The following is a 13,291-nucleotide window of genomic DNA, read 5'->3' on the forward strand; positions in this document are numbered from 1 at the left end:
AAGAGCCTGCGTGTCAAAACCCGACGCCACTTCGACCCTGTGCACCCACTTCCTGTGGGTGAGGTAACTTTGCTCCGCCGGTGTTCCCACACTGGTGCATACCTCTAGGGTCTGTGTGTTAAGTTTTGTTCCTCTAGGTTCAGCGGAAGTGTCCTTAAACTTTAACTCTCTGACTTTTACGCACCATTGGTTAACATTGGTGTATGCGTGCGCTTTCCGCACATCTCCCGAATCCCGAGGGCCATTCCCGACTTCAGCATTGCTTGTCCTGACTGCTCCCAGCGATTCCCTAGGCCCTAGGCCTAACCACTGTTCGAGTGGCCTCTCTTATACCACTTGTTTAGTATATGGTTTGAGTGGCCACCCGCCCTCATCCATAATTGTGCAACTTGTATGTTTAAACAGTGCTTTTGATTTAACGCTTGTGCCCCTTTATTCATAAAGAATACTGGGGATTGTTTTTAGTAATAAACATATATTTTTATAATATATACTTGTGTGGTGTCCTTTCATTTGGTATTACAGGATTGTATGTGGTAAAACAGCTCGCTTAACACGACCTCTTAAGTTAAGCCTTTAGGCTGCTTAGTCCATGCTACCCCTAGGATAGCTTGTCTAATAAGGTTGACTTACAACCAGACACCATAAGGGATTGTTTGGTCAGGTAGTAGGTGGTTCCAGAATTGGAAACATCCCCTACCAGGCCAACTTCTCACACATGACCTGTTATGCGGCATAGGGTATAAAATGCGGAGAAAATACGTTGGCACGTGAGGCGGCGTCAGTAGCGGACCGATGTGCGAATAGGCCGAAGGCAATACAACGCGCTAAGATCCGGATGGCACCGAGGTGGTGTCCAGCAAGTTGCAGCACTGGTGTGGCCATCCTACAATGCTGAAAGTCGGCGTGGGGCGCCCCGTTGGCCTGTGAGTTTGCGTCAGTAGCGGACCGATGTGCGAATAGGCCGAAGGCAGCACAACGCGCCAAGATCCGGATGGCACCGAGGTGGTGTCTAGTAAGTTGCCGCACTGGTGTGGCCATCCAACAATGCTGAAAGTCGGCGTGGGGCGCCCCGTTGGCCTGTGAGATGGCGTCAGTAGCGGACCGATGTGCGAATAGGCCGAAGGCAGCACAACGCGCCAAGATCCGGATGGCACCGAGGTGGTGTCTAGTAAGTTGTCGCACTTCTGTGGCCATCCTACAATGTTGAAAGTCGGCGTGGGGCGCCCCGTTGGCCTGTGAGATGGCGTCAGTAGCGGACCGATGTGCGAATGGGGCCAAAGGCAGCGCAACAATATTTTCTGACTGACACCACAAGGCGCTGAGATGCCAAGATCCGGATGGCACCGAGGTGATGTCTAAGTTGCGGACTGATGTGCGAATGGGGCCAAAGGCAGCGTAACAATATTTTTTGTATGGAAGATACCACTAGGCGTTGAGATGCCAAGATTCGGATGGCACCGAGGTGATGTCTAGCAAGTTGCTGTACTGGTGTGGTCATCCTACAATGCTGAAACTCGGCGTGGGTCGCCCCATTAGCCTGTGAGATGGCGTCAGTAGCGGACCGATGTGCGAATAGGCCGAAGGCAGCACAACGCGCCAAGATCCGGATGTCACCGTGGTGGTTTCATAGTTGAGAGGCACTTCATCTGCAGTGGGGCGCCGAGATCCGGATGGCACCGAGGTGATGTCTAGCAAGTTGCTGTACTGGTGTGGTCATTCTACAATGCTGAAAGTCGGCGTGGGGCGCCCCATTAGCCTGTGAGATGGCGTCAGTAGCGGACTGATGTGCGAATGGGGCCAAAGGCAGCGCAACAATATTTTCTGAAGAGAAGACACCAAAAGGTGCTGAGATTCCAAGATCCGGATGGCACCGAGGTGGTGTCTAGCAAGCTATGCAGTTGAGTTGTGTGCGCACTTGCGGCGAATAGGTCGAAGGCAGCATAACAATGTTTTTTGAATAGAAGACACCACAAGGCGTTGAGATTCGGTTACCACCGAGGTGATGTCTAGCAAGTTGCCGCACTGGTGTGGCCATCCTACAATACTGCTCCGAATAACGGCGTGGGGTGCCCGAAGGGGGGGGGGGAGCCGGCGTGAATGGGCCTTCCTAGGTGGAGGCTCGTCTGCTGTAGTAGGGGGCCCCTTTACCGTTTCAGTTGCCATTCAGCTGAGTTTCGGCTGCTCTTGATGCTACAGCGACAGGCGGCTGCAAGAGGACTCTCAAAATGGCGGCCTGTTCTTTGGATTTGGGCCTGGTCCACTAAAATGGCCCTGGGACACCTTAGAATTCGGACGCTTGATTTTTTTTTCCTTTCCTGTACATGCAAAAAAAGGTAAATGCCCGGTACGTTACACGCTTCATCTGCCACGATGAACTCTCCAGAGGAACCGAAAAAAAATATAGTTGTGGTAACTATACCATGCATCGTCATATGGAGAGGTGGCACCAATTAATTATAGTGCTGCATAAAAGAGAGATTTGGAGGAGAACCCCTGACCTGCTAGTACATTCATCAAAGAAGTGGCACTGAGAGCTTCAGAGGCAAGGGAAACGGTCCCAAATATTTAGAAGAACTTTGGAAAGATTAAAATGACATGTTTAGATTGTGGCAAATTAATTTCATGTGGACAGATGAGTGTTACTCTAATAAATACAGCATATAAACATCATCATAGTCGATGGTTGGTAGAGACATTTTGACTATATCCTGGACCTGCCCGTCCTCGCCCAAAATGGCGCCGGAATAAATGGGACTCGTAACTCCTTGTTGTGTACTGGTTGCAGAACCTTGAAATCACGAGATACGTATGCAGTTTTGAAGCACATGGCGGGCGGGGACGAGAATTGATTGACTATTTCGACATCCCTATTGATATTAAGTTCTGATGTGTTATTGATTACTGTACTGTTGAAAGTTCGAATTAACGTCACCCATGGTACTTGCCCGCAAATGTATATCTAGATAATTTTATTGTAACTGGCCCTGTCGTATTTTAATTATAAAATGTACGTCCACCGATTCCGTAACTGTTAGACACCTTAGTTCTTGCAACCTAATGGCCCGCCCGTTACGTTCCTCTACAGTGTAAATGTCTATTCATCATATACGATTACAGTTTGCTCTGTGGCAGGCCCACGTGGTTATAGGCTCGTATTTGTATAATGAAATTTTCACAATAAAGGTTTTTAAAAGAAAACATGGTAGTAGTATATACATTGGTAAAGTTTTTAATAATAGTGACTGTTTTAGAATCATTAAAAGGCAAGTGAAATAAAGCAGACCAATTACATGAAGGGTAAAAGGTATAATACGAAGGAACGCAGTAAAGATAAATGGTCAAGGGCTGTTGTGTTTTCTATTCCTGCAACATAAAGTGATCGATAAGAATCTCATATTCAGGCGTATCGGCGACTAAGACAGCAGGTCGACCCTCTTTTGCTCAACGGCTCCGTCATGGGACGAAGAAACGCTCTTTTTCTCGAAAAAAGAATATATTTTACTTGCAGGACAGTTGTAAAATTTCCGGGAAAGTACATTAGCCTGGAACATTATAACATATATTTAAGAAAAAATAATGTTCGGAAGTAATGAAAAGCGTAATTTTTAGGTCATATGACCAAGCCTTTCATCATTACAATAAGAAAAGTAAAATGAACCAATGAAAAGTTTTATTAACAAGTCACATGACTTGTTATGCTTACGTTACGCGCTGCGCGCCCCGGATGACTTCCGGATGCGCTAACGCGGCGCGTCATATGACGCATTACGCGACAACGCAGGTCCAGAATATAGTCAAAATGTCTCCACCAACCAGCGGTCGGAACACAACCCCTTTCAGCAGGCTAAATAGTTCTGTTAAATGACAACAGAAGGGACAGGCAACAAGAACCATCAGTCAAAGAGGGGAGGGCTAGTTCTTCTCTACCGGGTTACATTGGGGCGCAACCGGAACTGATCGAATTGGTAGTCTACAGTGTTTCTGGATGTTTCAGACTGAAGCTGGGGTTAGCATGAGAGCAGCACCATTTCGTAGCTCCGTCGTGGTCATTCCGCAACCAATCATGGCAGCCGTTCTTTATCGTTATTTTGGGCGGGGTGGGTGGCGGAGCCGAGCTGTTTTGCAGCCATCATTGTGTGGAGTTCAGTTCATCTCACTAGTTTTGTATTTGTCATGAGGGGTTGTTCCTAATGTTTCTATTTTAGCGAGGTCAAAAAGAGATCCCATTAGTGGCCTACTGATTTTGCTCGATTCCTTTTCTTTTTTTTTACACAATTTTTCGTTATCTGCAAAGACTAAACAGAGTATTGCGACTGTGTTTGTTTGTAAATAGAGAATGAACCAAAGAGAACTAATTCTAAAACAGTAAATACTTGGATAACAATCAATCAAATGGAGAGAGAAGCAGGCACGACGGATTACAACGGGGGCAAAGGCCTGCGTTAACTACCTTTCACTATCTGCAAAGAGAGAGTACTCCTAATAGAAATGAGGGGGGGGGGCACCATTCAAAGCAGATCAGTGTGCATAAACACGAAAATGTTTTCACTTACCACGTACTTGACATTCGACAGCTTATGATATTTGCTATTAAAAAACCATTGAAATTCACTGAAAAAACCATAGGTTATAGACCATATATAGTTAGGAATTAGCATTTACAAAACCTTGAAAATTCACTGAAAAAACCATAGGTTATAGACCATATATAGTTAGGAATTAGCATTTAAAAAACCTTATTTTACTCACACAAAACCATTGAAATTCCATATATAGTTAGTTGCACTAACTATATATTGCGCACCCGCAATCCACTGCTGATCATGTCACATATTACATCATTCATGACATGGTCAGTGACATCACTGATGACATCACTGATGACATCTCATTTGACATCATTCTTGTGCTAATACGATAAACCTCTTCAGACTCTAATATAACCTTAGATACACTCAGTGTATACAGACACTCACACACTGCCACTCATCCATGGAGTTACTCACACACCCAGTCAGTCATGCAAAGAAACAATCTCACCTCCATTTCTTCAACTATACAGTTAAACACACCTTACTTATTGAAACATATACTAACACATATTTACTCTCTTATACAATCCCTGATACAAGTTCACAATGATCGATACAACCACTCACTCATTCAGTGGCTCTCATGCACAGTTATTTATATATGCCAACTCTCACATGTACTGTGTTTTACATATGTACTTACTATGACATGTAGCATTGAGATATCCATTCACTCATCAATACACTCATGCACACAGTCAACTGCCCATGTAGCTGTTTCCACATGCACTCTTGAACTCATACACCTAGTGAATAAACTGCTCACACATCTATGCATAGAGTCACACACCTTCCAGCCACCCCCACACAAACTCAATCTCCCATAGAAATACTTGGGCAACCAATTAATAACACATATAGCCTCTCGTATAGCTAATGATCAACACATGCAGCAGTTTACAGAACAACAGACATAATGATGCACAAATTAAGACAGTTTAGTTACTAACCCATGCATTCAGTGAGACACATTTAATCACTCACTCATACAGTCAGTCACGCACCTACTAAATCCTTCATCCAGACACTTATACATCCACTCATTCTTCAATATGTAAGACATATTTTAACTTTACAGAAACATACAGTCACTGGATGTTGTCATCAGTGATGTCATCAGTGATGTCATTTGAGATGTCATCAGTGATGTCATCAGTGATGTCACTGACCATGTCATGAATGATGTAATATGTGACATGATCAGCAGTGGATTGCGGGTGCGCAATATATAGTTAGTGCAACTAACTATATATGGAATTTCAATGGTTTTGTGTGAGTAAAATAAGGTTTTTTAAATGCTAATTCCTAACTATATATGGTCTATAACCTATGGTTTTTTCAGTGAATTTTCAAGGTTTTGTAAATGCTAATTCCTAACTATATATGGTCTATAACCTATGGTTTTTTCAGTGAATATATATATATATATATATATAAAATACATGCTATTCTTTTTTTTTCCAAATCGGTCTCAACTTCATTCTTGATTGTGAGTTTCATTTATTGCCTCAGTGAGTACAACAAATGCTTGGCACTACCTTTTGAGAAGCCTAAATGCTTGCACACACTACCACAAAATAGAGCGTTCGTATTATCTATTTTTCCCTCTGCAAACAAGTATGGGTCTCTCTGACCTCTCTGCAGTGTACCCCATTGTGGTACACTATATTAAGAGGAGGGGGGGGGGTTCCTACACTGAACATCCTGGACTGGCCTCCCAGGAGGATAGGTCCGAAACTGCAGTGTCCAAAACAGTTCCCATTAAGGGGAGCATCTGAGAGGGAGACAGGTGTGACTTCAGGAGGTTGAATCTGAACCCCAACAAGTCAGCAGGTTTGCCATAGTCTGGAGGTGGAAGACAACAGACTGTAGTGAAGCTACCTACAACAGCCAATTATCTAGGTAGGGAAGGACTGAAACCCCTGACCTGCACAGATGAGCTACTGCCACGGCCATAACCTTTGTGAACACCCGAGGGGCGCTAGTAAGATCCAAGTGGGGCACAGCAAACTGAAATTGCTCTTGGCCCACCGTGAATTTCAGGCCTGTAGGCAGACAGGATGGGAATGTAGAAATATGCGTCCTGCAAGTCAAATGTCACCCTCTAGTCTCCCAGGTCCACAGCAGACAAAACTTGCAGAGAGCGTCTTGAATTTCTCTATTTTCAAGAAGAGGTTGCGGAAGTGCAAGTCTAGAATAGGACAACGACCTCCATCCTTCTTGGGCATCAGAAAGTAGCAGCAATAGCAACCACAACCTACTTCTGATGATGGCACCCGCTATATACCTTAGCCAAAAGAGCTAACACTTCCTGATGGAGCATGTAGAAATGGTCCTTCGTCACCTTGTCGTAAATGGGTGCCATGGGTGGAGGGTGGCCACAAAAGGGAGAGTGGCCTCTTTGGACGAGCTGCAAAACCCAATGGTCAGTTGTTATTGATCTTCAGTGATGGGCATATCCTGCCACCCACTGGATGCCCATAATGGTTGGAGGGTGTCTAAGGGCCACAGTGCAGTTGTAGCATTAGGTACGAGAGCCGGGAAGGCACAGTGATTTACAGGTAACCTAAGCAGAAGCTTACCCATAGTTTAGCCATTGTAGTAACTAATACTTTAAAAGATGCCCAGGGCCTCTCTTGGCCTAAATCTGAACGAGGCCCAAGGTTTTCTGGAACACCAAGCTGGTTTCAGATGAATAAAATGTTCTTCATTAACAAAGAGCTACTGAAGATAGGAAGCCCCCAAAGAACAAGTTACTTCAATTCAGTAACGCTCTTTCTGGAAGAGACTATCTAGCTGCAGGTTTCTCACCTTCTGAATATTCCCTAGGCGTCAGACTGGATCTGGAAACCTTTAAGCAATGATTCCGCATGCCGGAAGGTGGCAGCTTGCGGCTCCGCCCCGATGCCAATCCACTCCAGAATTTCAATCCACTCCAGAATTTACATGGGGCCTATATACATGCCACTCCAGTGCTCTGACATCAGTTGCTTTTGAGACTGTCTGCGCCCCCAGACACAGAGTCCCAAAACGAAAGCGGTAGACAGTATGCTCATTCTTGGATTAAGGATCTTATTAAGAGTAGAGTCCAACCACAGAAAGAAGAACATTGGTGAGAAATATGCAGCTAGTTAGAGTCACTAACAGAAAGAGCATTAATGAAAATAAGTAACTTGTTCTTTGGAAAGAAACTTCTAGCCGCCGATTCCTCGCCTTCTGAATAGATACCAGAGCACAAACCGAAGTAGGAGAGCTGTGGATGGACTGAGCCCAGGAACTCCTGCAGAACCAAGTTGGCAAAGTGCCCTTGCTGGCAGACTTGGCTATTCAGACAATAGTGTTCGTGAACATACGGAGAGATGCTCATGAAACAGCCAGGCAGGTGTCTAGGACTAGGACAGGGATTCTGCAAGCCAATGAAGTGGTAGCAGCTTTGGCCCTAGTGGAACAGACACCCAGTCCATCCAGAGGCTGCTTCTTGGCCAGTGTGTATCAGATCTTTATGCAGAGCCCAATCCAGAGTGAGATAGGTCACTTCAACACAGCCTTGCCTTTTGTTCGCTACAGTGAACACCACAGAGGGCTTATTGTCCACTAAGTGATCTTTGGTGTAATCGATGTAGAATCTGAGCGCTCTCTTAGGGTCCATGTAATGTAATCTCTTCTCCTCCTTAGAGGGTAGAGGTGAAGCATAGAACACAAGCAGAGTGATGGTTTGGCTGCCATTACATGGTGTCACATTTTTCAGGAGCAAGGATGCCCTAGTACGCAGAACCAGCAGTTGAAGAAGGTGGTGTATAAACACAGAAAGCTTGACGCTCACTCACAAGCCATACTGAAGTGATGACATCAACAGTTTTGTTGGTCAAAAGCAGTAAATCACAACTGTGTAGAGGCACGAATAGAGTACACATCAGATAAGGAAGGTCATTAAAGTCCCTTTGGGCAACACAAATAGAGAGAGGGGTAACAAATGCTGCAGTCCTTTCAAAAACTGCATCTCAACAGGTGATTTAAATAAAGAGGGCAGATCAGGAAACCGAAAGAAGGCTGAGAAGGACAAAAAATAACCTTTAACTGTACATAGAGCAAGGCCATGCTGGGCAAGAGACTGAATAAGTGAACATCAGACAGTCTGGCCCGGAGGGATTCAATTTGGTGAGTGCGGAACCAAACCATACATTTGCCTCAACGACAGGCATATACAGGTTGATGCCTGCCTGCTAAGATGATATTAATCAACTCTGGAAGAAAGTCGAAGGTGTCAGCTGTCATTGCTCAATCTCCATGTTTGAAGGTGGAGGCTGCAAAGGCCAGGGTGAAGAACTCTACTACTGTGCTGTGACAGCAGATCCCACGCAGGAGAGGCAGCCTGGCAGGGAAGATGATCAAGCCCAGAGTTCTGGATACCATAATCTCTGTACCCAGTCCGGGGCCATTAGAATGACTTGGGCGTGGTCTGACCTGATCTTCTTGAGATCTCTAGGCAGGAGTGGCATCGGCGAAAAGGCACAAAGGAATTCCAAGGTCCACCCAAGGTGAAACGCAACTCTGAGTGAGAGATGCCTTGGAAACTCCAATGTGCAGAAGTGATGACAATGGGCATTCTCAGCAGTGGGGAACACACTGAGCCAAAGTTCTCCCTATTGGTGGAAGAGACCTTGCACCACCTCCAGGAGTAGCTGCCACTCGTGATTCACTAGGTGCCAACAGCTGAGCTTGACCTGAAATCCAACGATCCTGCCGTGTGGTACACCACCAGAAAAATTCTGTGGTGGTCTAGCCATTTTCAGAGGCGCAAGGCCTCCTGGCACATGGTCTGTGACCCCACCCAGCCCTATTTGTTGGAGTACCACATGGCGATGGTGTTATCTATGGGTACCTTTACCAACCTTCCCTGATGGATGTCAGGAAGGTCTACAGTGCCAGGCTGATGGCCCACAGATTCAGGTTGATACAGAGCTGGGACTGCTGGAGGCTAGAGGCTTCTGATCTCCACCTCTCCCATATGGCTGCCCCAACCCAGAAGAAAAGCACCGGTCCCCACTGTCAGCTCTGGGTGGGGACAGTTGCTGACACCATTGCGGTCCAGTAGCCACAACTGCAGATCTTTCACAGACTCCTTCAATATCTGGTTGTGGTTGGAAGGTCACCTTAATGTTGGGCCCACTGATACTTAAGATCCAACTGCAGAGCTTGTATAAGCCACCCGGCGTGCTTGAATAGAAGGATGCAGGAGGCGTTCAGTCCCAGAAGCCTCATATTTGCCCTCACTGAAATCCAGGACCAAAGCGGAAAGATCAGATTCATAGCCTTAAGTCCTGGAGGCATGGAACCAAACTCTGTCCAGATAGCTCTGATGAAAGAGATCACCTGGGAAGGAGTCAGGTGTGACTTTGAGACATTGATGATGAACCACAAGATGACAGGGGGATTGCCGTAGTCTGGAGGTGGTTGAAGACTGGCAACCCTGATCTCCAAAGGTGAGCTGCTACCTCCGCCATCACGTTTGTGAACACCCGAGGGTCACTGGGGAGACCATAGGGAAGCACAGTGAAAATGCTCCTTTCCCACCATGAACTTCAGGTAGTGCCAATTGGCCGGCAGGGCGGGAATATGGAAATAGGTTTCCTACATGTCCAGTATCGAGGGACGATGCCAGACAAGACCTGGACCAGGGTGCATTCTGAATTCCTCCTTTGGGAGGAAGATATTGAGAAGGTACAATTCGAGAATTGGCCAAAAGCCACCATCCTTCTTGGGCACCCGAAAGCAGCAGGAATAACAATCACGACCTACTTCTGGCACATCCCCGTTCTAGATATCCCCTTTGGACAAAATGGCTTTGACTACTCGCTACAAAATGGTGAGATTACCCTTCATTAGTCGTTGGGTGAACGGCGGAAGGAGTGGCGGGGGTGAAAGGAAAGGTAAGGTGTAGCCTTTGCAGACAATCTGGAAGACCCACCTGCATGAGATCATCACTTGACAACCCTTGCAGAATCGGTTGATCCTGCCTCTCACTGACTGGCTGTGATCCTGGGAGGGCACATTAAAGGAGCTAGGTCTCTACAGGTGCGGAAGGGGTGATGGACTGAAAGGCACGCTGACCTTGGCTGCGGGGGTGGTGAGCGCCAAATCTCTTTCGTGAAACTGCTGGTGTGGGATAGGCAGGCAGTAGCGAATGTCTCTGCCGAAGCCTCAAAAGGAAATTTGGAAGCATTGCTGGCGAGGCTGGGTGGAAAGGCCCAGAGAGCAAGCTGAATTTCTACTGTCTTTTAATTTTTCAAGGGCTGTTAGTTTTGTTCCCGAACAAGCGAGTACCATCAAACAACCTGTCCTATTAGGGAGGACTGGACATCGCCCTTAAACCCAGTGAACCAGAGCCACGCATGTCGGCAAATTGTTACACCAGTGCCTACAGCATGGCCAACTGAGTCAGTGGTGGCCAAGCCACAACTTCTGAACTGGGCCGTATAACAGCTTATGTGAGAACAGGGCAAAGGTCTTCTGGAAAACAGGAGAGGACTTGTGCCACTGAGTCTCAAAGGGCCCGAGTATAATGACCGAGTAAACAGGTGTTGATTGACTCAACAGTCAAACTGGCAGAGGAGAACAAGCATTTTCCAAAGGTCTCCACTTTCTTAGATTTCCTCTCAGAGGGAGTGCTAGGGACATTTTTAGGGTTTGTCTGGCTACTGGAAGCTTGTACCACAACACTTCCTGGAGAGGGCTGCTGAGAGAGAAAAGCTGGGTCGCCTGGGACAGAGCAGAATCACCTGCCAATTTACTAGTGAACTGGAGGGCGGGTACTGTATTTAGCCCATGACCCTAGAAGGGTACCAGTCAGGACCTCATTAAAGGGGAGATGTTATGAAGCAGTCTGTCCAGGCTGCAGGACTTCGGTAAAAGACTTTGGTTTTGACCTCCGTAGCGAGGAACAAAAGATTGACGACTTTGGTTGCCCTACACATGACCATGGCATAGGAGAGAGATACTTAAGTGGATGGGCCAGGAGGAGAAAAAAAGGCAGTTTCCGAGGAAGTATAGAGCCCATTACATTCTTGTAAGGCTTCACACCAATTATTATTGGGAAAGGGCTGAGCGAAGTCATGACCCTGATCATAGTCATCATCTGAGTTAGTACCAAAGTGTAAATGCAATGAATGTTGTCTGCCTTGAGGTAAGTTGGGTGGAGTAATCTTGGTTGGAATTGGTTGCGATGCCAGCCAAAGTCGAATTGGCAGTGAGTCTGCATTGGAGAGTGCAATAGCCTGTTCAGGCAGCGAAGGCAGAATTGACATGCTTGGGTCTGGCGTGGGTGCTGGTGGCAACGTCAGTACTGGAGCCAAGGGCTGATCGTAGGGTTCTTTTAGGGAGCGTGGAAGTTGATTCGGCTGTTGAGGTATGCTGGTCCATTGTTTTGGAGGGCTTTGTGTGCATGGGTGAGGATCTTGAAGGTGATTAGAGCCTCTATGGGGAGCCAGTGGAGTGTGCTTAGGTGTTGGAAGATGTGGCAGTGTCGTGGTCGGTTGAGGACCAGTCTTGCGGCAGCATTCTGGATGGTTTGTAGCTTGCTGTGACGTTTTTGTTTATTCCGGCGGAGAGTGTGTTGCCGTAGTCGAGTCTGCTGGTGACAAGGGCGTGGGTGATGGTTTTCCTGTGCTCAAGAGGATCCAGATGAAGGTCTTACGTAGGAGGCAGAGGATATGGAAGCAGGAGGATGTGACAGAGTTGATCTGGCGGTCCATTTTGACCTCGGAGTCTAGGATAATTCCAAGATTGCGTGCATGGTCCACAGGGGTGGGTGGGCTACCGAGGGCGTGGGGCCACCAGGTGTTGTTCCAGGTGTCAGGGTGTGGGCCCATGAGGAGTATTTCTGTTTTGTCAGTGTTGAGTTGTAGTCAGCTGCTTTTCATCCATTTGGCGACAGCTTCCATGCCTTCCTTGAAGTTGTGTTTGGCTGCATTGGATAAGGAGAGGATGAATTGTGTGTCGTCTGCATATGAAACAATGTTGAGTCTGTAGGTTCCGAAGATGGGGGCGAGAAGAGCCATATAGACGTTGAAGAGCGTTGGGCTGAGGGAGGACCCCTGGGGCACTCCACAGGGGGTTGGTGTAGGGTCCGAGAGGAAGGGGGGCAGGGGGGAGTCTGGCCTGCTGCGTTCTGCCAGAGAGGAAAGAGTAGATCTAGTCGAGGGCTTTGTCCTCGATACCTGCGTCGTTGAGTCTGCGTATTAGGGTGCGGTGGGATACCGTGTCAAAGGCCGCTGAGAGATCGAGGGGGATGAAGGCTACTGTTTCTTTGTCCAGTAGGGAGCGGATGTTGTCTGTTGCAGCGAGGAGGGCAGTTTCTGTGCTGTGGTTTTTTCTGAAGCCTGATTGTGATGGGTCGAGGAAGTTGTGCTCTTCGATAAAGTTGGCGAGTTGGCTGTTCATGGCTTTCTCAATGACTTGCTGGGAACAGGAGCAGGGTCTGTAATTTTTGAGGTCCGTGGGGTCCGCCGAGGGCTTTTTCAGGAGGGGGTTGATCTCAGCATGTTTTTAGTTCTTGCAGGGTTTAAAACTGGTTTTCTTAGGGGGTGTCATCCCTTGCATGCCGCTATGGATTTGAAAGAAAGTCGCAAAAAGTAATTGCTAAGAAACTAGAGAAGCTTCACAACCGCGTCTGTGAGGTGCAGAAAGAAGGAAATGTA

This window comes from Lissotriton helveticus, chromosome 4_1 (assembly GCF_964261635.1).
Source record: "Lissotriton helveticus chromosome 4_1, aLisHel1.1, whole genome shotgun sequence".
Lineage (NCBI taxonomy): Eukaryota > Metazoa > Chordata > Amphibia > Caudata > Salamandridae > Lissotriton > Lissotriton helveticus.